Source organism: Heteronotia binoei, chromosome 21, assembly GCF_032191835.1.
Source record: "Heteronotia binoei isolate CCM8104 ecotype False Entrance Well chromosome 21, APGP_CSIRO_Hbin_v1, whole genome shotgun sequence".
Classification (NCBI taxonomy): Eukaryota; Metazoa; Chordata; class Lepidosauria; order Squamata; family Gekkonidae; genus Heteronotia; species Heteronotia binoei.
In genome coordinates, this window is record NC_083243.1 from 133010563 (window position 1) to 133033736 (window position 23174).

General features: G+C 47.2%; 1 protein-coding gene across 1 annotated transcript in view; it reads right to left on the bottom strand.

Annotated features, from left to right (window-relative positions):
* IMMP1L (inner mitochondrial membrane peptidase subunit 1) overlaps nt 1–23174 on the bottom strand; it is a 113757-nt gene that overhangs the window by 19361 nt on the left and 71222 nt on the right. The gene's annotated exons all lie outside the window — the stretch shown is intronic.

The following is a 23174-nucleotide window of genomic DNA, read 5'->3' on the forward strand; positions in this document are numbered from 1 at the left end:
TGAGCCCTGCCTGGCTGCTCTCGCCTTGATCACCCCTCCCCTAACTCCAACTGATGTTCTCATGAGAAGCTTAATGACTTCGATCTTGGGCTGATAAGGTGCCAGCTGGGCCAGAGCCCTTAATTGATGATGCCTACAAGAAAGTACCAGGCCCGTTACTTTACATATTAATCCTTAAGGAGGGAGCAAAAAGAGTGGCTCACCTCACAGAACTTATTAAATCCCCCATGCCTGAAATACATGACAAGTACGGAAATAAATCTAGATTAGCACTATTGAGGCCTGTAACTATGGGGGTGGGGGCTCTGGAAACCCTGCCTGACTTCCTTCCAAGGCCGCCCAACTCAGGGCCCATGATATGATGGAGCAGGAAGGGGAGTGAGAGGCAGCCATGCCTGGTCTTTGTGCTTTAAAGCCAGCTGTGAAAGTACAGAGACCTGGCCTGGGGAGGCCATCTCCTCCTGCTTGGCCAACGGGAAAAGAAGGCAAGAGGCGGCCACGAGTGCCTCCTGGCTTTTAAAAAATTTCCCCGACCTAAAAACCCCCCTGCCTACCAACCTGGCACTACTAGAACTAGTTACTACAATCAGTAACTGCAACTGAGGACTGCAGTTGTCCAAAATACATATTTAAAATTTTGCCTGTTCTATGGCCTGGATCCAGTAATCCATGATTCTTACAATAGCGGATCTTCCCTTTTCCCCTTCCCCAACAGCCATTTCTGATCCCAGAGAAATTGGCCAATTATCCCTGCAGAATGAACAGTTGTTGAGACATGCACCATGAGTTCTTCATCTGTGACACACTAATTTTTTATACTTTATGTTTGGGGCACAGAAAATAAAGAGATTCCGTAATTTTGGCTCTGTGACTGAGCCATCAGGGAACTACCACTGAAAAAAGTCCCCAAAATGTGCATGTGATTTTATAATCTCCAGACTTAAAAAACATCTCAGGAGATAAATTAGAGATAACTTTAAGGATACAGACAAAACAACCAAAATGGTTATAGTGACCAAATTACTATGTATATTAATTGAATACAGTCCATAGGAAGCTTAACTATACAATTCCCAAACAATACAATTCCAACAAAGGAGTCCTGATCTGCAGGGAGTCGATGGTTACTCCTGTTTTGGGGACTTCCTGTTTGGCTGGAAGACAGTCTGCAGCTCCCTAACAGAGGGGGATTTTATTGTCACTGTTCAGGGTATTAAAGACCCCTGATAAGGTCTATGCTCATTAACCCTAGGCAAGGGTTAATCCAAGACGACTTATCTTCCTTTAATGCTGTTGATATCGAACTGGAGGAGTCAGGAAGCTGGCTCCTTCAGTTCTTGATGTCCGGCAATGGAATTTGTCAACCATCGTCTGCAGTGACTCTAAAGTGACTTCGGTCACTCAAGGCTGTCGGAATCCAAGCACTCTAGAAGGACGGATTTTAATTGCAAGAAAGTTGCAGCCGGGGGAGTTGAGAACATCTAAAAGGTACACTCATCATTCTTATCTTCACTCTGAGAGACTTTGAATATAGTTTAAATACTGAGTGGATTAACAACAGACGAAGGCAAAGCATAATTGAATGGAAAAAAAAAAACTTTTACCTTGTTAAGCTGAGCTCTGTGGCTTTGGAAGTGAACAACAGCAAAAAATAAAAAAACCCTTCAAGATAAGAGTGAAAATTGGCAGTCAGAGGCTGGTGACGCAGAAGAAAGAAAAGAGAGTTGCCGTGTATATATGCCCATAAACTGCAGAACCTTGAATGAACTGAGCTGAGTGGGGGCATAGTAGGAAAAGAATTCAGCTTGTGAAAATTGAACGCCGTAAAAATAATTGCCTTCAAAGATATTTGGAGAAAAGACATATTGTTGTGGATTCTTGTGGTTGCGGTTTCTTCATGCAGCTCAAAAAACTGCGAGACTAGACACGAGATCAGTCTAAGCTGTGACAGGAAGTGAAACTAAAAGGGGCTGGACAATAAATCAGAGCCTATAAGGATAACAAGAGCTGTGACATCCGACCTTTGAACTAGGAAGGAATTGAGTCCAAGACTCAGACCAAGAAAGACGAAGAGAGACCTCTCTAGGCTGGAACTGTACCATAGAGAAATAACGATTGCCATTTTAAAAGGGAGAAAAACTGTCAAAATTGTTAAAATTCAATATCTTTGCTCAGGAAGAAGGGAGAAAAACGAAACTAGTCTCATCTGAAAGAACTGGCTCTAAGCTATTGGATTGGATGCTAAACTTTATGTGGGGATTTTTTTAAGGTTTGGTGATTTTTTATATGTCAGTAGAAAGAATAACACGTGCAAGAGCCCAATCATTTGACAAGATGCAGTCTCAATTTGACGCTCTGGAGGCAAAAATGTTAAAAGCTATGGACAAATTGCATTTGGCAATAAAAAAAGATATTAAAAAAGAAGTTGGAGACCTTAGGAAGGAGATAGAGAGTTTTAAGGAAGAGACTCAAAATAAAGTGAAAGAGGTAGAGATGAAAGTGGATACACAGGCCTCTGCCTTGCTAAAAATTCAAGAAAAGGTCATAATACACGACTGTAAGTTGCTGGAGTCACAAGTGCGTCTAAGAGGGGTACCTGAAAAAGAAGAGACAGATTTAAAAGGCTATATGGTGGATATCATCACTGAGTACATAGAAGACCCTGACAGATTTAAGAGTATGTTGGAGGGTGCCTATAGAGTCAACTCAGTTTATGCGAAGAATAAAGGCCTGCCAAGAGACATCGTCATAAGTTTAAGATCAAAAGAGGTGGCAGAGAAAATCGTGAGAAAAGGGTACCAAAAAGCCTGGGCAATAGAAGGGAGCAGAGTTAAAATAATGAAAGAGCTACCAAGAGAAGTGATCAGCGATAGGAAAAAAAACAGGTTGCTTACCTGTAACTGATGATCTTCGAGTGGTCATCTGTGCAGTCACACACATGGGTCTTGCCGCAGGCAATGAATCCATTCCTCGGAGTTCCAATAGCTCGCCTATAGCGCTTTTGGCGCGCTCCCCTCCCGCCCTGGGGAGCAGGCAGCGACCGCGCATGCCTGGAGCGGGGGGGGAGCGCCCATTCCACTCAGTTTCTTCCAGCCGCCGCTGACCTAACACAGTACAGAGTTAAATAACAATCACAGGAAGCCAGCAGCGGGGAAGGCTGGGTGGGCGTGTGTGACTGCACAGATGACCACTCGAAGATCATCAGTTACAGGTAAGCAACCTGTTTATCTTCTTCGTGGTCTCTGTGCAGTCCCACACATGGGTGACTAGCCAGCTGAGTAACCTGGAGGAGGGTGCTGGTAAAAGAAGAAAGTTAGTCACATAAGAAAACAGATCATGTTCCAAGACATAGAGGCAGAAGCGAAAACACTCACCATACTTCAGTGGAAGATGGATCGGAGAACTGCTTGGCCGAAAGAGGCGTCTCGTCTCGCACGAACGTCCAAAGCGTAATGGGAGACGAACGTGGAAGGAGAGGACCACGATGCAGCTGCACAGATGTCCTCTAAGGAGACGCCCTGTAGAAAAGCCGAAGACGTGGAGACCGCTCTAGTAGAGTGGGCCTTGAGGCCTTCGGGAAGAGGCTGTTTAGCCAGTTCGTAACACAACCTGATGGCACTAACTACCCATTTGGATAGTCTTTGGGTAGAAATTTTGTGTCCTTTACGTGGTTTACCGTAGGCCACAAACAGGTTAGGGTCCTTACGGAAAGGTTGTGTGCGATGCAGATAGAAGGCTAGCGCCCTTCTGACATCCAGAGAATGCAGGGATCGCTGTCCCTGGTCCGACGGGTTAGGGAAAAACGTTGGTAACGCGGTGGAGGTAGACAGATGAAACTTGGAGACAACTTTGGGGAGGAACGTAGGATCCGGTCTTAAGACAACCTTGTCCCTATGAAAGATGGTGTAGGGAGGGTCATGTCTGAAGGCACATAAGTCACTTGCCCGCTTACCCGAGGTGAGGGCTATTAGCAATGCTGTCTTCCAAGAGAGAAGATTGAGCTGTATTGTCGCCATGGGTTCAAAGGGCGCCTTCATTAGACAGGAAAGAACAAGGGATAAACTCCACGTTGGGACGAATGGTTTAACCGGTGGATGTAGGTGCAGCATTCCTTTGAGGAAGGATTTAGATAAGGGGTGAGAGAACACTGTCCTGCCGTCGATAGTGTCATGGAATGCCGAGATGGCAGACAAGTGTACTTTAAGTGAAGAGTAGCACAAGCCTGATTTCTGCAGAGATAGGAGATAATCTAAAATCAGGTTCAGAGGTGTTACCTCAGGAGTCCAATGATAGGGTGCAACGAAGGAACAAAAGCGCTTCCATTTGCGTTGGTACGAGAGTCTAGTGGAAGGCTTCCTTGCGTTGAGAAGAATATTGGTCACTTCTGTGGAGAGGCAGGTGAGTGTATCCTCCAAGCGGTGAGGGCCAGAACCCGAGGGTTGTGATGAAGTACCTGGCCGTTCGCCTGCGAGAGAAGGTCTCCCACGATCGGGAGGCGGCGGTAAGTGTGTTGTGACATTTGCAGAAGTTTGGTGAACCATGGTTGCCGTGGCCACCACGGTGCGATAAGGATGCAGTCCGTGCCATCCCGTGCGACCTTCGTCAACACGCGTGTCAGTAGGGGGGTTGGCGGAAAAATGTAGTGGAGGGGACCTCTCCAGAGATGTAGGAAGGCATCGTCGCCCTTCCTGCAGTAGAAGCGGTGACATTTGGCATTGTCCCTGGAGGCAAAGACGTCCACCCTGGGGGTCCCGAAGCACCTGAAAATCCGACGAAGGTAGGTCAGATTGATGGACCATTCGTGGTCGTCTATACGTATCCTGCTTAGGGAGTCGGCCAATACATTCTGTACACCTGGGAGGTGGATGGCGGTCATGTGGATGCTGTGTTTGATACACCATTCCCAGAGCAGAGTGGCTATGCGACATAGTCGAGGGGATCTGGTGCCTCCCTGCTTGTTTATATAAAATACTGTCGCCATGTTGTCCGTGGAAATCTGGATGTGGCGACCCGCAATGAGAGGAAGGAAGGATTGAAGAGCTCTGTGTACTGCAATCAGTTCTAAGCAGTTTATGTGCAGGGTCCTCTCCTGAGGGGTCCAGAGACCTCTGACAGTCTTGCCTTCCAAGTGGGCTCCCCATCCCCACATGGAGGCGTCTGTTGTCACGATAGCCGTTGGAGTAGTTGGTAGGAACGGCATGCCTTCGAGGAGGTTGTCGAGGCTGGTCCACCAAGTGAGAGAAGGAAGGACTCTCCTGGGGACGGTGAGCAGGGTGCTCTGAGGTTGCACGTGAGGCCGGTAGGCACGTACGAACCAGAGCTGAAGTGGTCTCATTCGTAGCCTGGCGAAGAGGAGGACTGCTGTAGTAGCGGCCATCAGACCTAAAAGACGCTGAATAGTTAGGGCCGGTTGGATGGGATGTAGCTGGACCATCCTGGCAAGGGTGATGATAGTCATAGCACGGTCCTCTGGGAGGAAGGCACGGTGGATAGAGGTGCGAAGATGGGCCCCTATGAAGCAGAGCTGTTGAGTGGGGGTGAAGTGCGATTTTGTAACATTCACCCGCAGGCCTAGAGACTCCAGCAGGAGAAGGGCTTCGTGGAGATTGGACTCGAGCTGGTCTGGGGTCGGTGCAATGAGGAGCCAATCGTCGATGTACGGGAAGACCGTGATGTTTCGTAGTCGAAGAGCAGCTGCCACCACCGCCATGCACTTGGTAAATACCCTGGGTGCGGTGGAGAGGCCGAATGGTAGGGAGATGTACTGATAATGATGTTGGCCCATCGCAAACCGGAGGTATCTGCGATGCTGAGGTCGAATAGTCACATGGAAATAAGCGTCCTGAAGATCTAGGGAAGCCATCCATGAATCCTTCGGAATCAAGGGCAAGATGGACTGCAACGAGATCATTCTGAATTTTTTGTACAGGATAAATTTGTTTAGCTTCCGAAGATCCAGAATGGGACGCTTGCCTCCATCCCTCTTGGGGACCAGGAAGTACCTTGAGTAGAGTCCCGTTCCCCGGTGTTGGGGGGGAACCGGTTCTATGGCTTTTTTCTGGAGCAGGTCCAGAATCTCGTGATGGAGGTGATGGGATGGAGGGGTAGCAACGAAATAGTGGTGGCGAGGCAGCGAAGCGAACTCTATTGCGTACCCCAGACGTACGATGGTGAGTACCCAGGAGTCGGTCGTGATTGAAGTCCAAGTCCCGTAGAATGGGGAAAGACGCGTGGGGTAAGGTGACTGTATGGGGAAGTCAAAGAGACTGCTTGGTAGGGGGGGATGATTTTTTGGACTGCTGAGGGCGTTGCCTTTGCTGAAAAGAAGGCTTCTGTTGAGCAGGTCTTCTTTTCCAGTATTCAGACTGTTTAGGAGAACGCTGGCGTCTTTGGAAAGATGGTTTCCAAGATTGTTTGCGGCCGAAGGGTTGCGAAGCAGGTTGGGCGACTCCTAGGCGCTTGGCCCTTTTACGGCCGTCGTCAACAGAGGACAAGACCTCATCGGTGGAGGCATGAAAGAGGCCAAGGCCATCAAACGGAAGATCCTCTATCTTCTGCTTGATGTCGGGTTGAAGATTAGTGGATCTCAGCCAAGCATGACGACGCAGGGCAACCGCAGAGGCAAAGACACGGGATGAACAGGAGACCGCATGTCGAATCGAATTAATTTGTTGTTTGGAGACCCTGGAGAGTTCGGAAACCAGGGCTGATGCTGTTCCCTGAGAGGAATCGGGAAGCGATGGTATCAGTGGTGTGAACTGGTTCGCTAGATTAAAAGTATAAGCAGCAAAATAAGCCAGGTAATTGTTAAGCTTCGAGTTGGTGGAAGCAAGTGTGAAGATCTTCTTCGTGGTCTCTGTGCAGTCCCACACATGGGTCTTGCCGCAGGCAATGAATCCATTCCTCGGAGTTCCAATAGCTCGCCTATAGCGCTTTTGGCGCGCTCCCCTCCCGCCCTGGGGAGCAGGCAGCGACCGCGCATGCCTGGAGCGGGGGGGGAGCGCCCATTCCACTCAGTTTCTTCCTTTCCGCCGCCCGGACAACACCTTCCTCGCTGCGCTCTTCCTTAGCTCGTCTCTCCTCAGCTCATCTCATCTCTACTTTGACTGGTATCGTTCTCTCTTTCTCCCGTTTCGTCCTAAAAAATATACAAAAAAAAAAAAAGAACCCCGTTTCTGCGCTTTTAACTCTCTTTTTCCATACCCGTCCCTTCCCGCCCTTCCCTCTCCCCCCCCCCCCCACCGTCCGGGGCGTATGGAAGGGAAGGTTACCTTCAAAAAGTGTAGGCACTGTGGGGCTAAAATTCCCACCACAGACGGCCACAGCCACTGCCTTTTCTGCCTCGGGGAGGGCCATCGAGTCGACGCTTGCCCGCATTGTGCAAACTTTGGCAAGCAGGCACGCAAAAACCGCGCCGCACGACTACAGGCCTTCCTCTTAGAACGGTCTCTGCGGGCTATGCCCACCTCCGACTCGCCGCCTCCCCCACCTCGAGCGGGAGATTCGGCTGCCCCGGCTGCGCCTCAGCCTCAAAAGACGCACAAGTCCGGGAAACGTCCTTCGAAGCACGCCGAAGCCGGCCACAAGTCTTCGAAGAAACTGCGTCATCCCGAATCGGAGTCGGCGCCGAAGAAGCCTCGGCACTCGGATTCGGCGCCTAAGAAACCTCACCATTCCGAGCCGGCGCGTCATTCCGAATCAACGGACTCGGCGCCCATAAAGCCCCGCAGCACCATGTCCTCGACCGCTCAGTCGAGTTCAGCCCAACCACTCTTGCCGTCCGAGTTGTCGACCCCGGTTGATGTCATCACGGACATGCCCAGGCTTACACCTCACACCTCCACGGCTGTGGAGGTGATTCCGATTCGATCTCGATCGCCTTCAGTACATAGCGTGGTACCTTCCGAGATCCTTGAACCCGACCGTTCCACCGACCCGACGCAGACTTACTTACGCCCGTCTTTGCGACCTGACGCCTTCCACGATGTTGCACTCTCTCCGCTGTACCGTGAATCGGCAACGCAAGTTTCCTCCCATCGGATTCGAATTCGATCACGCTCTCCGCGTAGCCGCCACGACTCCGGTTCCTCCGTTTACTTTGAACAACAGGATTACTACTCGAGAAGGCGATATGAATACTCTCCTCTATCCAGATCGCCCTCACCTCGACAGGGCAGATCCCGTCACCGTTCCGGCTCCCACTCTGATTGGGACATCCATCGTAGATACCACGAGTCAGACTCCTACTTCCACCGTGATCCCGAGACTCCACGGGTCCGTTATGGCGGTTCGCCTCGGTCCCGCTACGCGCGCACAACCCGACGCGAGGATTCGCCTCAGCTCCACTTCGACCGCCCTTCTCGGCTTCGTGACCCTCGAAGTCACTTCGAGTACTCACCCAGACTCCTCAATCGCCTGCTATCATCTGATCAAGAGGCTGGCCCCTCGCATCATCACCGTGACCACCCTCGGTACCGAGACGTGGCTAAACCGCGTACTGCCTCTGCCACCGTTTCCGTGGCCCCGGATTCTAGACTTCGGTCTTCTCCCAAGACCTCGGAGGCAGCCCCCGTCTCGGAACCGATCGTTCATCCACCCTCCCCCTCCACGGGGGCCTCTTCCTCGGGAAAGGAGTCCCCAGGCTCTTCGGATTCGGAGGACCACTCTCCCTCTCTCCCACCGGACTCGGCGCAACAGCTCAGGCTCTCTCCGTCCGATGCATCCAAGGCCTATCTCAATCTTATTACTTCCATGGCGGAGGCACTGAAGATACCTCTCCAGGCAGACTCCCCCAAAGTGTCGGACATGGTACATGACCTGGTTCAATCAGACTTCCCTTCAGGGTCCTTGCTTCCTATGCTACCGGTGCACCTGGAGGGTCTTCAGGAGACTTGGGACAAACCTGCATCAGTACCTCCCACTTCTAAAAGGCTGGACTCCCTCTATCGAGTCCATGCCCCTGACGCCAAATTCCTTGCATCACATCCGGCTCCGAACTCTATAATTGTTCATTCTGCCATGAAGGCCAAGCCCTCCAGGCATCCCGCACCGCCGGATCGTGAGGGAAGGAAATTAGACACCTTGGCAAGGAAAATCTTCACACTTGCTTCCACCAACTCGAAGCTTAACAATTACCTGGCTTATTTTGCTGCTTATACTTTTAATCTAGCGAACCAGTTCACACCACTGATACCATCGCTTCCCGATTCCTCTCAGGGAACAGCATCAGCCCTGGTTTCCGAACTCTCCAGGGTCTCCAAACAACAAATTAATTCGATTCGACATGCGGTCTCCTGTTCATCCCGTGTCTTTGCCTCTGCGGTTGCCCTGCGTCGTCATGCTTGGCTGAGATCCACTAATCTTCAACCCGACATCAAGCAGAAGATAGAGGATCTTCCGTTTGATGGCCTTGGCCTCTTTCATGCCTCCACCGATGAGGTCTTGTCCTCTGTTGACGACGGCCGTAAAAGGGCCAAGCGCCTAGGAGTCGCCCAACCTGCTTCGCAACCCTTCGGCCGCAAACAATCTTGGAAACCATCTTTCCAAAGACGCCAGCGTTCTCCTAAACAGTCTGAATACTGGAAAAGAAGACCTGCTCAACAGAAGCCTTCTTTTCAGCAAAGGCAACGCCCTCAGCAGTCCAAAAAATCATCCCCCCCTACCAAGCAGTCTCTTTGACTTCCCCATACAGTCACCTTACCCCACGCGTCTTTCCCCATTCTACGGGACTTGGACTTCAATCACGACCGACTCCTGGGTACTCACCATCGTACGTCTGGGGTACGCAATAGAGTTCGCTTCGCTGCCTCGCCACCACTATTTCGTTGCTACCCCTCCATCCCATCACCTCCATCACGAGATTCTGGACCTGCTCCAGAAAAAAGCCATAGAACCGGTTCCCCCCCAACACCGGGGAACGGGACTCTACTCAAGGTACTTCCTGGTCCCCAAGAGGGATGGAGGCAAGCGTCCCATTCTGGATCTTCGGAAGCTAAACAAATTTATCCTGTACAAAAAATTCAGAATGATCTCGTTGCAGTCCATCTTGCCCTTGATTCCGAAGGATTCATGGATGGCTTCCCTAGATCTTCAGGACGCTTATTTCCATGTGACTATTCGACCTCAGCATCGCAGATACCTCCGGTTTGCGATGGGCCAACATCATTATCAGTACATCTCCCTACCATTCGGCCTCTCCACCGCACCCAGGGTATTTACCAAGTGCATGGCGGTGGTGGCAGCTGCTCTTCGACTACGAAACATCACGGTCTTCCCGTACATCGACGATTGGCTCCTCATTGCACCGACCCCAGACCAGCTCGAGTCCAATCTCCACGAAGCCCTTCTCCTGCTGGAGTCTCTAGGCCTGCGGGTGAATGTTACAAAATCGCACTTCACCCCCACTCAACAGCTCTGCTTCATAGGGGCCCATCTTCGCACCTCTATCCACCGTGCCTTCCTCCCAGAGGACCGTGCTATGACTATCATCACCCTTGCCAGGATGGTCCAGCTACATCCCATCCAACCGGCCCTAACTATTCAGCGTCTTTTAGGTCTGATGGCCGCTACTACAGCAGTCCTCCTCTTCGCCAGGCTACGAATGAGACCACTTCAGCTCTGGTTCGTACGTGCCTACCGGCCTCACGTGCAACCTCAGAGCACCCTGCTCACCGTCCCCAGGAGAGTCCTTCCTTCTCTCACTTGGTGGACCAGCCTCGACAACCTCCTCGAAGGCATGCCGTTCCTACCAACTACTCCAACGGCTATCGTGACAACAGACGCCTCCATGTGGGGATGGGGAGCCCACTTGGAAGGCAAGACTGTCAGAGGTCTCTGGACCCCTCAGGAGAGGACCCTGCACATAAACTGCTTAGAACTGATTGCAGTACACAGAGCTCTTCAATCCTTCCTTCCTCTCATTGCGGGTCGCCACATCCAGATTTCCACGGACAACATGGCGACAGTATTTTATATAAACAAGCAGGGAGGCACCAGATCCCCTCGACTATGTCGCATAGCCACTCTGCTCTGGGAATGGTGTATCAAACACAGCATCCACATGACCGCCATCCACCTCCCAGGTGTACAGAATGTATTGGCCGACTCCCTAAGCAGGATACGTATAGACGACCACGAATGGTCCATCAATCTGACCTACCTTCGTCGGATTTTCAGGTGCTTCGGGACCCCCAGGGTGGACGTCTTTGCCTCCAGGGACAATGCCAAATGTCACCGCTTCTACTGCAGGAAGGGCGACGATGCCTTCCTACATCTCTGGAGAGGTCCCCTCCACTACATTTTTCCGCCAACCCCCCTACTGACACGCGTGTTGACGAAGGTCGCACGGGATGGCACGGACTGCATCCTTATCGCACCGTGGTGGCCACGGCAACCATGGTTCACCAAACTTCTGCAAATGTCACAACACACTTACCGCCGCCTCCCGATCGTGGGAGACCTTCTCTCGCAGGCGAACGGCCAGGTACTTCATCACAACCCTCGGGTTCTGGCCCTCACCGCTTGGAGGATACACTCACCTGCCTCTCCACAGAAGTGACCAATATTCTTCTCAACGCAAGGAAGCCTTCCACTAGACTCTCGTACCAACGCAAATGGAAGCGCTTTTGTTCCTTCGTTGCACCCTATCATTGGACTCCTGAGGTAACACCTCTGAACCTGATTTTAGATTATCTCCTATCTCTGCAGAAATCAGGCTTGTGCTACTCTTCACTTAAAGTACACTTGTCTGCCATCTCGGCATTCCATGACACTATCGACGGCAGGACAGTGTTCTCTCACCCCTTATCTAAATCCTTCCTCAAAGGAATGCTGCACCTACATCCACCGGTTAAACCATTCGTCCCAACGTGGAGTTTATCCCTTGTTCTTTCCTGTCTAATGAAGGCGCCCTTTGAACCCATGGCGACAATACAGCTCAATCTTCTCTCTTGGAAGACAGCATTGCTAATAGCCCTCACCTCGGGTAAGCGGGCAAGTGACTTATGTGCCTTCAGACATGACCCTCCCTACACCATCTTTCATAGGGACAAGGTTGTCTTAAGACCGGATCCTACGTTCCTCCCCAAAGTTGTCTCCAAGTTTCATCTGTCTACCTCCACCGCGTTACCAACGTTTTTCCCTAACCCGTCGGACCAGGGACAGCGATCCCTGCATTCTCTGGATGTCAGAAGGGCGCTAGCCTTCTATCTGCATCGCACACAACCTTTCCGTAAGGACCCTAACCTGTTTGTGGCCTACGGTAAACCACGTAAAGGACACAAAATTTCTACCCAAAGACTATCCAAATGGGTAGTTAGTGCCATCAGGTTGTGTTACGAACTGGCTAAACAGCCTCTTCCCGAAGGCCTCAAGGCCCACTCTACTAGAGCGGTCTCCACGTCTTCGGCTTTTCTACAGGGCGTCTCCTTAGAGGACATCTGTGCAGCTGCATCGTGGTCCTCTCCTTCCACGTTCGTCTCCCATTACGCTTTGGACGTTCGTGCGAGACGAGACGCCTCTTTCGGCCAAGCAGTTCTCCGATCCATCTTCCACTGAAGTATGGTGAGTGTTTTCGCTTCTGCCTCTATGTCTTGGAACATGATCTGTTTTCTTATGTGACTAACTTTCTTCTTTTACCAGCACCCTCCTCCAGGTTACTCAGCTGGCTAGTCACCCATGTGTGGGACTGCACAGAGACCACGAAGAAGATAAACAGGTTGCTTACCTGTAACTGATGATCTTCGAGTGGTCATCTGTGCAGTCACACACGCCCACCCAGCCTTCCCCGCTGCTGGCTTCCTGTGATTGTTATTTAACTCTGTACTGTGTTAGGTCAGCGGCGGCTGGAAGAAACTGAGTGGAATGGGCGCTCCCCCCCCGCTCCAGGCATGCGCGGTCGCTGCCTGCTCCCCAGGGCGGGAGGGGAGCGCGCCAAAAGCGCTATAGGCGAGCTATTGGAACTCCGAGGAATGGATTCATTGCCTGCGGCAAGACCCATGTGTGTGACTGCACAGATGACCACTCGAAGATCATCAGTTACAGGTAAGCAACCTGTTTATTTTCCTTGCCAAGGTGTCTAATTTCCTTCCCTCACGATCCGGCGGTGCGGGATGCCTGGAGGGCTTGGCCTTCATGGCAGAATGAACAATTATAGAGTTCGGAGCCGGATGTGATGCAAGGAATTTGGCGTCAGGGGCATGGACTCGATAGAGGGAGTCCAGCCTTTTAGAAGTGGGAGGTACTGATGCAGGTTTGTCCCAAGTCTCCTGAAGACCCTCCAGGTGCACCGGTAGCATAGGAAGCAAGGACCCTGAAGGGAAGTCTGATTGAACCAGGTCATGTACCATGTCCGACACTTTGGGGGAGTCTGCCTGGAGAGGTATCTTCAGTGCCTCCGCCATGGAAGTAATAAGATTGAGATAGGCCTTGGATGCATCGGACGGAGAGAGCCTGAGCTGTTGCGCCGAGTCCGGTGGGAGAGAGGGAGAGTGGTCCTCCGAATCCGAAGAGCCTGGGGACTCCTTTCCCGAGGAAGAGGCCCCCGTGGAGGGGGAGGGTGGATGAACGATCGGTTCCGAGACGGGGGCTGCCTCCGAGGTCTTGGGAGAAGACCGAAGTCTAGAATCCGGGGCCACGGAAACGGTGGCAGAGGCAGTACGCGGTTTAGCCACGTCTCGGTACCGAGGGTGGTCACGGTGATGATGCGAGGGGCCAGCCTCTTGATCAGATGATAGCAGGCGATTGAGGAGTCTGGGTGAGTACTCGAAGTGACTTCGAGGGTCACGAAGCCGAGAAGGGCGGTCGAAGTGGAGCTGAGGCGAATCCTCGCGTCGGGTTGTGCGCGCGTAGCGGGACCGAGGCGAACCGCCATAACGGACCCGTGGAGTCTCGGGATCACGGTGGAAGTAGGAGTCTGACTCGTGGTATCTACGATGGATGTCCCAATCAGAGTGGGAGCCGGAACGGTGACGGGATCTGCCCTGTCGAGGTGAGGGCGATCTGGATAGAGGAGAGTATTCATATCGCCTTCTCGAGTAGTAATCCTGTTGTTCAAAGTAAACGGAGGAACCGGAGTCGTGGCGGCTACGCGGAGAGCGTGATCGAATTCGAATCCGATGGGAGGAAACTTGCGTTGCCGATTCACGGTACAGCGGAGAGAGTGCAACATCGTGGAAGGCGTCAGGTCGCAAAGACGGGCGTAAGTAAGTCTGCGTCGGGTCGGTGGAACGGTCGGGTTCAAGGATCTCGGAAGGTACCACGCTATGTACTGAAGGCGATCGAGATCGAATCGGAATCACCTCCACAGCCGTGGAGGTGTGAGGTGTAAGCCTGGGCATGTCCGTGATGACATCAACCGGGGTCGACAACTCGGACGGCAAGAGTGGTTGGGCTGAACTCGACTGAGCGGTCGAGGACATGGTGCTGCGGGGCTTTATGGGCGCCGAGTCCGTTGATTCGGAATGACGCGCCGGCTCGGAATGGTGAGGTTTCTTAGGCGCCGAATCCGAGTGCCGAGGCTTCTTCGGCGCCGACTCCGATTCGGGATGACGCAGTTTCTTCGAAGACTTGTGGCCGGCTTCGGCGTGCTTCGAAGGACGTTTCCCGGACTTGTGCGTCTTTTGAGGCTGAGGCGCAGCCGGGGCAGCCGAATCTCCCGCTCGAGGTGGGGGAGGCGGCGAGTCGGAGGTGGGCATAGCCCGCAGAGACCGTTCTAAGAGGAAGGCCTGTAGTCGTGCGGCGCGGTTTTTGCGTGCCTGCTTGCCAAAGTTTGCACAATGCGGGCAAGCGTCGACTCGATGGCCCTCCCCGAGGCAGAAAAGGCAGTGGCTGTGGCCGTCTGTGGTGGGAATTTTAGCCCCACAGTGCCTACACTTTTTGAAGGTAACCTTCCCTTCCATACGCCCCGGACGGTGGGGGGGGGGGGGGAGAGGGAAGGGCGGGAAGGGACGGGTATGGAAAAAGAGAGTTAAAAGCGCAGAAACGGGGTTCTTTTTTTTTTTTTTTTTTTTTGTATATTTTTTAGGACGAAACGGGAGAAAGAGAGAACGATACCAGTCAAAGTAGAGATGAGATGAGCTGAGGAGAGACGAGCTAAGGAAGAGCGCAGCGAGGAAGGTGTTGTCCGGGCGGCGGAAAGGAAGAAACTGAGTGGAATGGGCGCTCCCCCCCCGCTCCAGGCATGCGCGGTCGCTGCCTGCTCCCCAGGGCGGGAGGGGAGCGCGCCAAAAGCGCTATAGGCGAGCTATTGGAACTCCGAGGAATGGATTCATTGCCTGCGGCAAGACCCATGTGTGGGACTGCACAGAGACCACGAAGAAGATGTACAAGAAGCTAACCGATCAGTTACGTGCAGAGGGCACAAGATATAGATGGATAATACCAGAGGGTCTTGGATTTGAACAAAATGGCAAAAGGATTACAATAAGAAGCGAACAAGAGATGCATAGCTTTTTTGAAGAAAATAAAGAACCAACATCATAATGGAGTACAAATTACTATCTTGGAATATAAATGGACTAAATTCACCACAGAAAAGGAGGAGAACATTTCATTGGATTAAAAAGCAAAAATGTAATATAATTTGTTTACAGGAAGTTCATATACAATGCAAGGACAGTAAATTTTTGTGGAATAGAAATTTGGGGTTGGAATTTTTTTCACTAGCAGAGCAAAAGAAAAGAGGGGTGGTTTTTTACATTAAAGAACAACTTGACCCAAAATTAATCTTTAAAGATAAAGAAGGAAGATATATTGCTGTTGAGGTGACGATAGAGGCGAAAAAAACGTTACTACTAGGACTTTATGCACCCAATGGAGCGAAAGACAAATTCTTTAAAGACATAAATCGACAAATGGACGAAGAGACCTATGACCAGGTATTGATGATGGGCGATTTTAATGGGACAATACAAAATAACCTTGACAGATCAAGTCCAAAGAAGAATGATAAAGAAGGGAAGCTGCCCAATTCTTTCTTTGAGTTGATTAAACAGGAAAATCTAGAAGACATTTGGAGAAAGTTCAACCCTGAGGTAAGAGACTATACATTTTTCTCAGCAAGGCATAATTCTTTTTCCAGAATTGACATGCTGTGGGGTTCCCAAGGCTTGGGCCTCATAACAAAAAAAATTGAGATTCTTCCAAAGGTTGGGGCGGACCATAATCCAATATGCTGGTCCACAAAATTGCAAAGAAAATCAAGAAGATGGAGAATTAATGAGGATTTACTACAAAATAAAGACACTGTGTCATTCTTAGAAAAGGAGACTGCAGCATTCTTCCAAATAAATGAAACGGATGATATGGAATATCAAACAGTATGGGACACTTATAAAGCAGTAATGAGGGGTATATTAATTACATTGAATAATAAAGACAAAAGAGCAAGAGAAGAAAGGCTGTCAGCACTGCAAAATGAAATAAATAAAAAAGAAAAGGACTTAAAAAAAAGACCAGGGAAGAAAAAATTAATAAAAGAAATTACGATATTACAATCCCAAGTTAAACATTTGCTGAATAAAGAACTAGAATGGAATTTAAAAAATTTGAAACAGAAATCGTTTGAAAGTGCAAACAAACCTGGTAAATACCTGGCCTGGCAATTAAAAAAGAAGAAAGAAAATAAGACTATAAATAAAATCATGGCAAATGGGAAAACAGTAGTGGATCAAGAAGGAATTAAAAGAGAATTCTTTAAATACTATGCAAATTTATTCAAGGGTGTGAACGTAAGTAAAGAAAAAGTGGAAGAGTATCTACGAAACATTCAGGTGGCACCTTTGACGGAATATATGAAAAAGATATTAAATGACCCAATAGAGAAAATTGAAATAGAAGCAGCAATAAAAGCAATGCAAGAGGGTAAAGCTCCAGGGCCAGATGGATTTACATCAAAATTTTACAAATCTCTTAAGGATGAAATAACACCCAAACTGTTGAAGTTGTTAAACACGATAAGAGAAGAAGGGAAAATCCCAAAGACTTGGAGGGAAGCTGTAATCTCTTTGATTCCTAAGGAAGATAAAGATAGCACAAACGTAAAAAATTATAGACCAATCTCATTGTTGAATAATGACTATAAGATCTATACAAGAATCTTAGCAGAGCGACTGAAACAATACCTGACCAACTTTATAAACAAAGACCAAGCGGGATTTCTTCCTAAAAGACAAATAAGGGACAATGTAAGAGCTGTTATTAATGTCGTGGAATACTATGAAAAGCACCCGGAAAAGGAAGTGGCCTTATTTTTTGTTGACGCAGAGAAAGCCTTTGACAACTTAAATTGGGACTTTATGTTTGCGGTAATGGAAAAAATTAATTTAGGGGAACAATTTATAAAAATGACAAGAGCAATATATACAGATCAGCATGCAAAATTGTGTATAAATGCAGACCTTACCAAAGAATTGAAAGTGAGCAAAGGAACAAGGCAAGGATGCCCGCTATCACCATTGTTGTTTATAATGACTCTTGAAATTCTGTTACAACAAATTCAAAAAGATGAAAAAATAGAAGGTCTAAAAATTAGAAGATTCTCTTATAAATACAAAGCTTTTGCAGACGATATAGTGTTCATAATGGAGAATCCGGTTCAAGTGTCACCACTGCTGTTAGCTAAGATAAAAGAGTACGGAGAACTAGCAGGATTATACATAAATAAGGAGAAATCGAAATTCCTCTGTAAAAACATGCAACCAAATAAAATAAAAGAACTACAAAAGGTGACAGGTTGTGAAGTCACAACCAAAGTTAGGTACCTTGGAATAGAGATAACAATGAAGAACATTGATTTATTCAAAAACAATTATGAAAAACTGTGGTGTAAGATGGACAAAGATTTGATGAAATGGAATAAACTCAACTTGTCCTTACTGGGCAGGATAGCTGCAATCAAAATGAATATTTTGCCAAGGATAATGTATTTGTTTCAAACTATCCCGATTGTAAAAGAAGCAAAACAATTCAACAAATGGCAAAGGAAAATTTCTGATTTCATTTGGGCCGGAAAGAAACCAAGGATAAAGATGAAGATCTTAACGGATGCCAAAGAGAGAGGAGGTTTTCAACTTCCCGATCTAAGACTATATCACGATGCAGTTTGTTTGACATGGATAAAAGACTGGATAATGCTGTTAGACAAAAAACCTTTGTGGTTAGAAGCTCACGGAAATAGATTCGGCTGGCATGCATACATGTACTATGGGAAGAATAAAATGGATGGTTTTTTCTCTCACCACTATGTCAGAAATACATTACTAAATACTTGGATAAAATACAAGAAATATGGGGACGAGAGAAAACCACTATGGATAGTGCCAGCAGAAGTAATAAAAATATCAGCTGATTCTGAAGAAAAAAGAGAAATGTCATATAACCAACTGCTTAAGATTCAAGGAGATAAAATTGAATTAAAAACCTCAGAAGAGTTAAATAACAATTATGACTGGTTTCAAATGCAACAAATTAAAAGTTTGATGGAAAACGACATAAAATCAGAGGGAATTAGACGAGAACAAACAGAACTGGAAAGGGTCCTGTTAGGTGACAATGAAAAATTGATATCAAAAGTATATAAGTTATTATTGAAATGGTCTACAGAAGAAGAAGTAGTAAAGTCTCAAATGGTCAAATGGGCAATTAATGTGAATAGAGAAATACAAATGGAAACATGGGAGCACCTCTGGAAGAACTCAATGAAGATATCAACTTGTCAAAGCATTAAGGAGAACTGTTTTAAAATGATGTATAGGTGGTATATGACTCCGAAAAAATTGGCTAAGATAAGTAAGAAAATGTCGGATAGATGTTGGAAATGTAAAAAACATGAAGGTTCTTTCTTCCATATGTGGTGGACATGTGAAAAAGCGAAAGAATTCTGGAAGATGATACAACAAGAATCACCAAAATTTTGGGTTATGATTTTAAGAAAATTGCAGAGACGTTTTTACTTGGATTACAATTAGAAAAATACCCAAAAGAAGATAGGACTTTAATCTGGTACCTGTTATCAGCTGCTAGGACTTTGTACGCGCAGCTTTGGAAGCAAGAAAAAATACCAGAGAAATGGGAATGGACCATGAAAGTTTTATCGTGGTGTGAAATGGACAAATTAACCAGAACACTAAGAGACTATGATCTAGAGATATTCAAAAGGGAGTGGAGAAAATTTAAAGGATACATGGAGAAAACTTGGAAAGTAAAGAAATATTGGACAATTTTTTAGTTGTAAGAATATATATATGGAACTTTGAGCAGTCAGAAGTGCCTTTAGCATGGATTTGAACTTATAACCTCGGGGAAGTCAACATTGGAGGGAGGGGGGATGGAAATGTCATATGGGTTAATGTGAAAAAAGGAAAAAAAATTAAGAAATAGATAAGTTTTGTAACCATATGCTACCAATAAATTGTTTAAAACCGATGGTTACTCCTGTTTTGATTTCTCTTCTAGCATTGTATGCGCCATAAACCATTCTTACAAAAGGTACAATGTTCTGAATAATTCTGCAACACCTCACAAGGTACAATGCTCTAAATGGTTCTGCAGCAATGTTTCTATTTTCCTTCATAATTTCTAATGGATAAATGGGACAAAAAAGTCTCCAAAATAATTTCAAATCAGCACTTCACTCTGGGATGGCTCAAGGCACGTTGGAATTGTATTGTTGGAATTGTATTGTTTGGGAATTGTATAGTTAAGCTTCGTATGGACTGTACTTAAAAAACATCTCAGGCATACTTGATTTTTTATTACTTTGCAGACCAGTATACCACTGGCAGTTCTCTGGACCCTTGTAATATTACCTTAAGGGTGAGGTAGATACTAGGGTGTGCACACACAAAAATCAATATTTTTGGGGGTCAGGCAGACCAAACTCAAAGAATACTGATATATACTGATATTGAGATTCTGGAAATAATTGGTATTGCCAAATTTATTCAGCTCCACACCCTCTCTTCCCTCCCTAAGTCACACTGCAGCACACCTCAGCAAGTGAAGAGAAGGCAATTAAAGATACTGTGGTAAAGTTTAAATATCTTCTCTTTTGTCCCTGAGTTGGGCTGCTACTTAAGCACAACTCCAAGAGGGAAGGTATTTAAAGTTTAGTTTAAATACCTTCCCTTCCATCCCTGAGTCAGGCCGCTGACTTGGGGGAGGGATGGGAAGGCACACATGCACAGATTGGCTTTGCAAAAGTCATTTAAAGGGAACTTCCCCTGCCATGCAAGAGAAACTCAGAAGCAGCACAAGTTCACCCAGAAAGGGTGAACTTGCACCACTTTGGCAAGTGAAGCTTAACTCAAAAGTGAAATAATACCAGCTTTTATTTGGGCTCAGCTAGACTGATAGCCAAATCAATTAGGAAATCTGATTCAGCTGAATAAGGTGTTCTTTTTAGTATTATTAGTCTTGGTATATACCTAGCCATAAGGAAGGCTAAGCTCAGAAGAATAGATGCTTTTGAGATGTGGTGCTGGAGAAGAATCTTGAGAGTCCCTTGGACTGCAAGAAGATCAAATCAGTCAGTCCTAAGGGAAATTAACCCTGACTGTTCCCTGGAACGTCATGCTGAAGCAGAAGCTCAAATACTTTGGCCACCAAATGAGAAGGGAGCACTCACTGGAGAAGATCCTGATGCTGGGAAAGACAGAAGGCAAAAGAAGAAGGGGACAGCAAAAGATGAGATGGCTGGACAGCATTATTGATATAACAAACACGAATCTGAGCAGACTGCGGTGGATGGTAGAAGACAGGAGGGCCTGGCGTGACTGCCCATGGGGTCGCAAAGAGTCAGACTCAGCTGTGCAACTCAACAACAGTATACCTAGCATACACCCCTAGAAGATACCACAGTGCATTTGCTTTTCTTGAGATGTTCCAGTAACACTGAAAAATTTGGCCATGTGAGAGGAGTCTGGAAAGAAGTCAATTTTACCCCTCTTGGAAAATTATTAATAATGCTGTCCTGGGAAAGCCATGGATATGGAAGAGCAACCCAGTGCACTTCTCTCTCGGCTTGACTTCGCGAACGAAGATTTAAGAAAGGTGCAGTAGTCCACATCTGCTGCAGGCTCGCTGGTGGCTGACAAGACCAATGCGGGACAGGCAGGTCCGGCCACAGTGGCTGCAGGGAAAAGTCTGATTTGGGGTTGGTGCTGTAGCAGTACGATTCTTCCTCAATCTCCTTTTGTCCTCAAGACCAGCTATGCGTGCGTTCTCAAAGGAAGAGACAGCCTGGTGGATGGTGTGCCTCCATGCTTTGCAATCTGAGGCTACCAATGCACTTACTCCCACACTAAAAACTAAATATCAGAGCAGAAGAGGCCTTATACCTTAGCTGGGCCAGACCCCGCAGATTGTCTTTGAACTGAAAAAGGACTTGTTGCTCTAAGACATTTTTGTGACCAATAGTATTTTTTATTACTTTATTACTCCTTGCTGAATTTTAAAAATCTATTTTCATTTAGACTCGGAAGTACACTTGGAACAATATTTGGTGAAGATGGACAAAAACACACACAATAAAAGCACCTGAGAATTATTTTTCACTTAAATATGAAAATCAAATATTTCATTTCAATCTTTTAATTTGTTTTTCTCAAAACAGTTCATCACTCTTTTATCCTCAAAAAGTGGCCAACGCAGCTGAACATTTCACAAGCATTCTAGTCTTCTCCAAGGATAGATAGACAGATAAATTTATTGTCATTGTTCTCAAAAAAGGAAAATGAGAGCAACGAAATGATGTGCTCTTCCACAAACATACCAACACATACGAGAGTGCTGAGGTATATTGGTATAATATTGGGATTCTGGAAATCCCAATAGGTAAAAAAAATCTTATTTTGTTCTTATATTGACTTTTATTTCAGAGGTGTCCTTCTTGAGTATGATAAGAATTAGTATTGCTGACAGACAAAAGAATGAAGTCACAAGGTTCTCCTCTATCCTTATGGAGGTCGAAGTACATCCAACATTGGTACAAGCCACAAATGTAATTGCTTCATTGCCTCCAGGTATTCATCTGACAAAAGCAGCTTTGGTGAACAAACCACAGGTGTTGCTTTCCTTGATTAAAGTGAAATATGATAAAAGGGACTGCAATATCAAATAACAAGTTTACTAGCTACTAACGAAACATGTATATCTGATTATATTGCACCTAATTAAGAACCAAAATAAGAACTAAAAAGTAAGAACTGAAAAACAAGGGTTTTTTCATGTTTCAGGTTACACAAAGATATAGCTTTCACCTGTCTCAAAATAAACATTATATAGCAGGGGTGGCCAACGGTAGCTCTCCAGATGTTTTTTGCCTACAATTCCCATCAGCTCCAGCCATTGGCTATGCTGGCTGAGGCTGATGGGAGTTGTAGGTAAAAAACATCTGGAGAGCTACCATTGGCCACCCCTGTTATATAGCTTACTAAACATTTATATTACAATATTTCAACTCATGGTTGTCCAGAATACTAAAATTGCTAGAATAAACTGAAACCACTACTAGTATGTTCCACAGTACATAATGGATTAGAACAGGGGTGTTGAACACATTTGTTATGAGGGCCAGATCTGACATAAATGAGACCTTGTTGGGACGGGCCATGTTGAGTTGGGCTGAGCCATGTCGGGCTGGGCCATGTGTGTACCTATTTAAGATTAATAATAATAATACATTTTATTTATATCCCGTTCTCCCCGCTGAAGTAGGCTCAGGGCGGCTCACAACATACATATTTCAATTTATATTGAACATGAAGAAGAAGAAGAAGAAGAAGAAGAAGAAGATGATGATGATGATATTGGATTTATATCCTGCCCTCCACTCCGAAGAGTCTCAGAGCGGCTCACAATCTCCTTTACCTTCCTCCCCCACAACAGACACCCTGTGAGGTGGGTGGGGCTGGAGAGGGCTCTCACAGCAGCTGCCCTTTCAAGGACAACCTCTGCCAGAGCTATGGCTGACCCAAGGCCATGCTAGCAGGTGCAAGTGGAGGAGTGGGGAATCAAACCCGGTTCTCCCAGATAAGAGTCTGCACACTTAACCACTACACCAAACTGGCAAAATCAATTTATATTCTACTCAAGGAATATAGCAGTTTGCCATGTCTGTATGCTCATTTTTTTCCAGAATGGAAACAAGATCCTTTCAGAATATCAAGGTGGAGCAA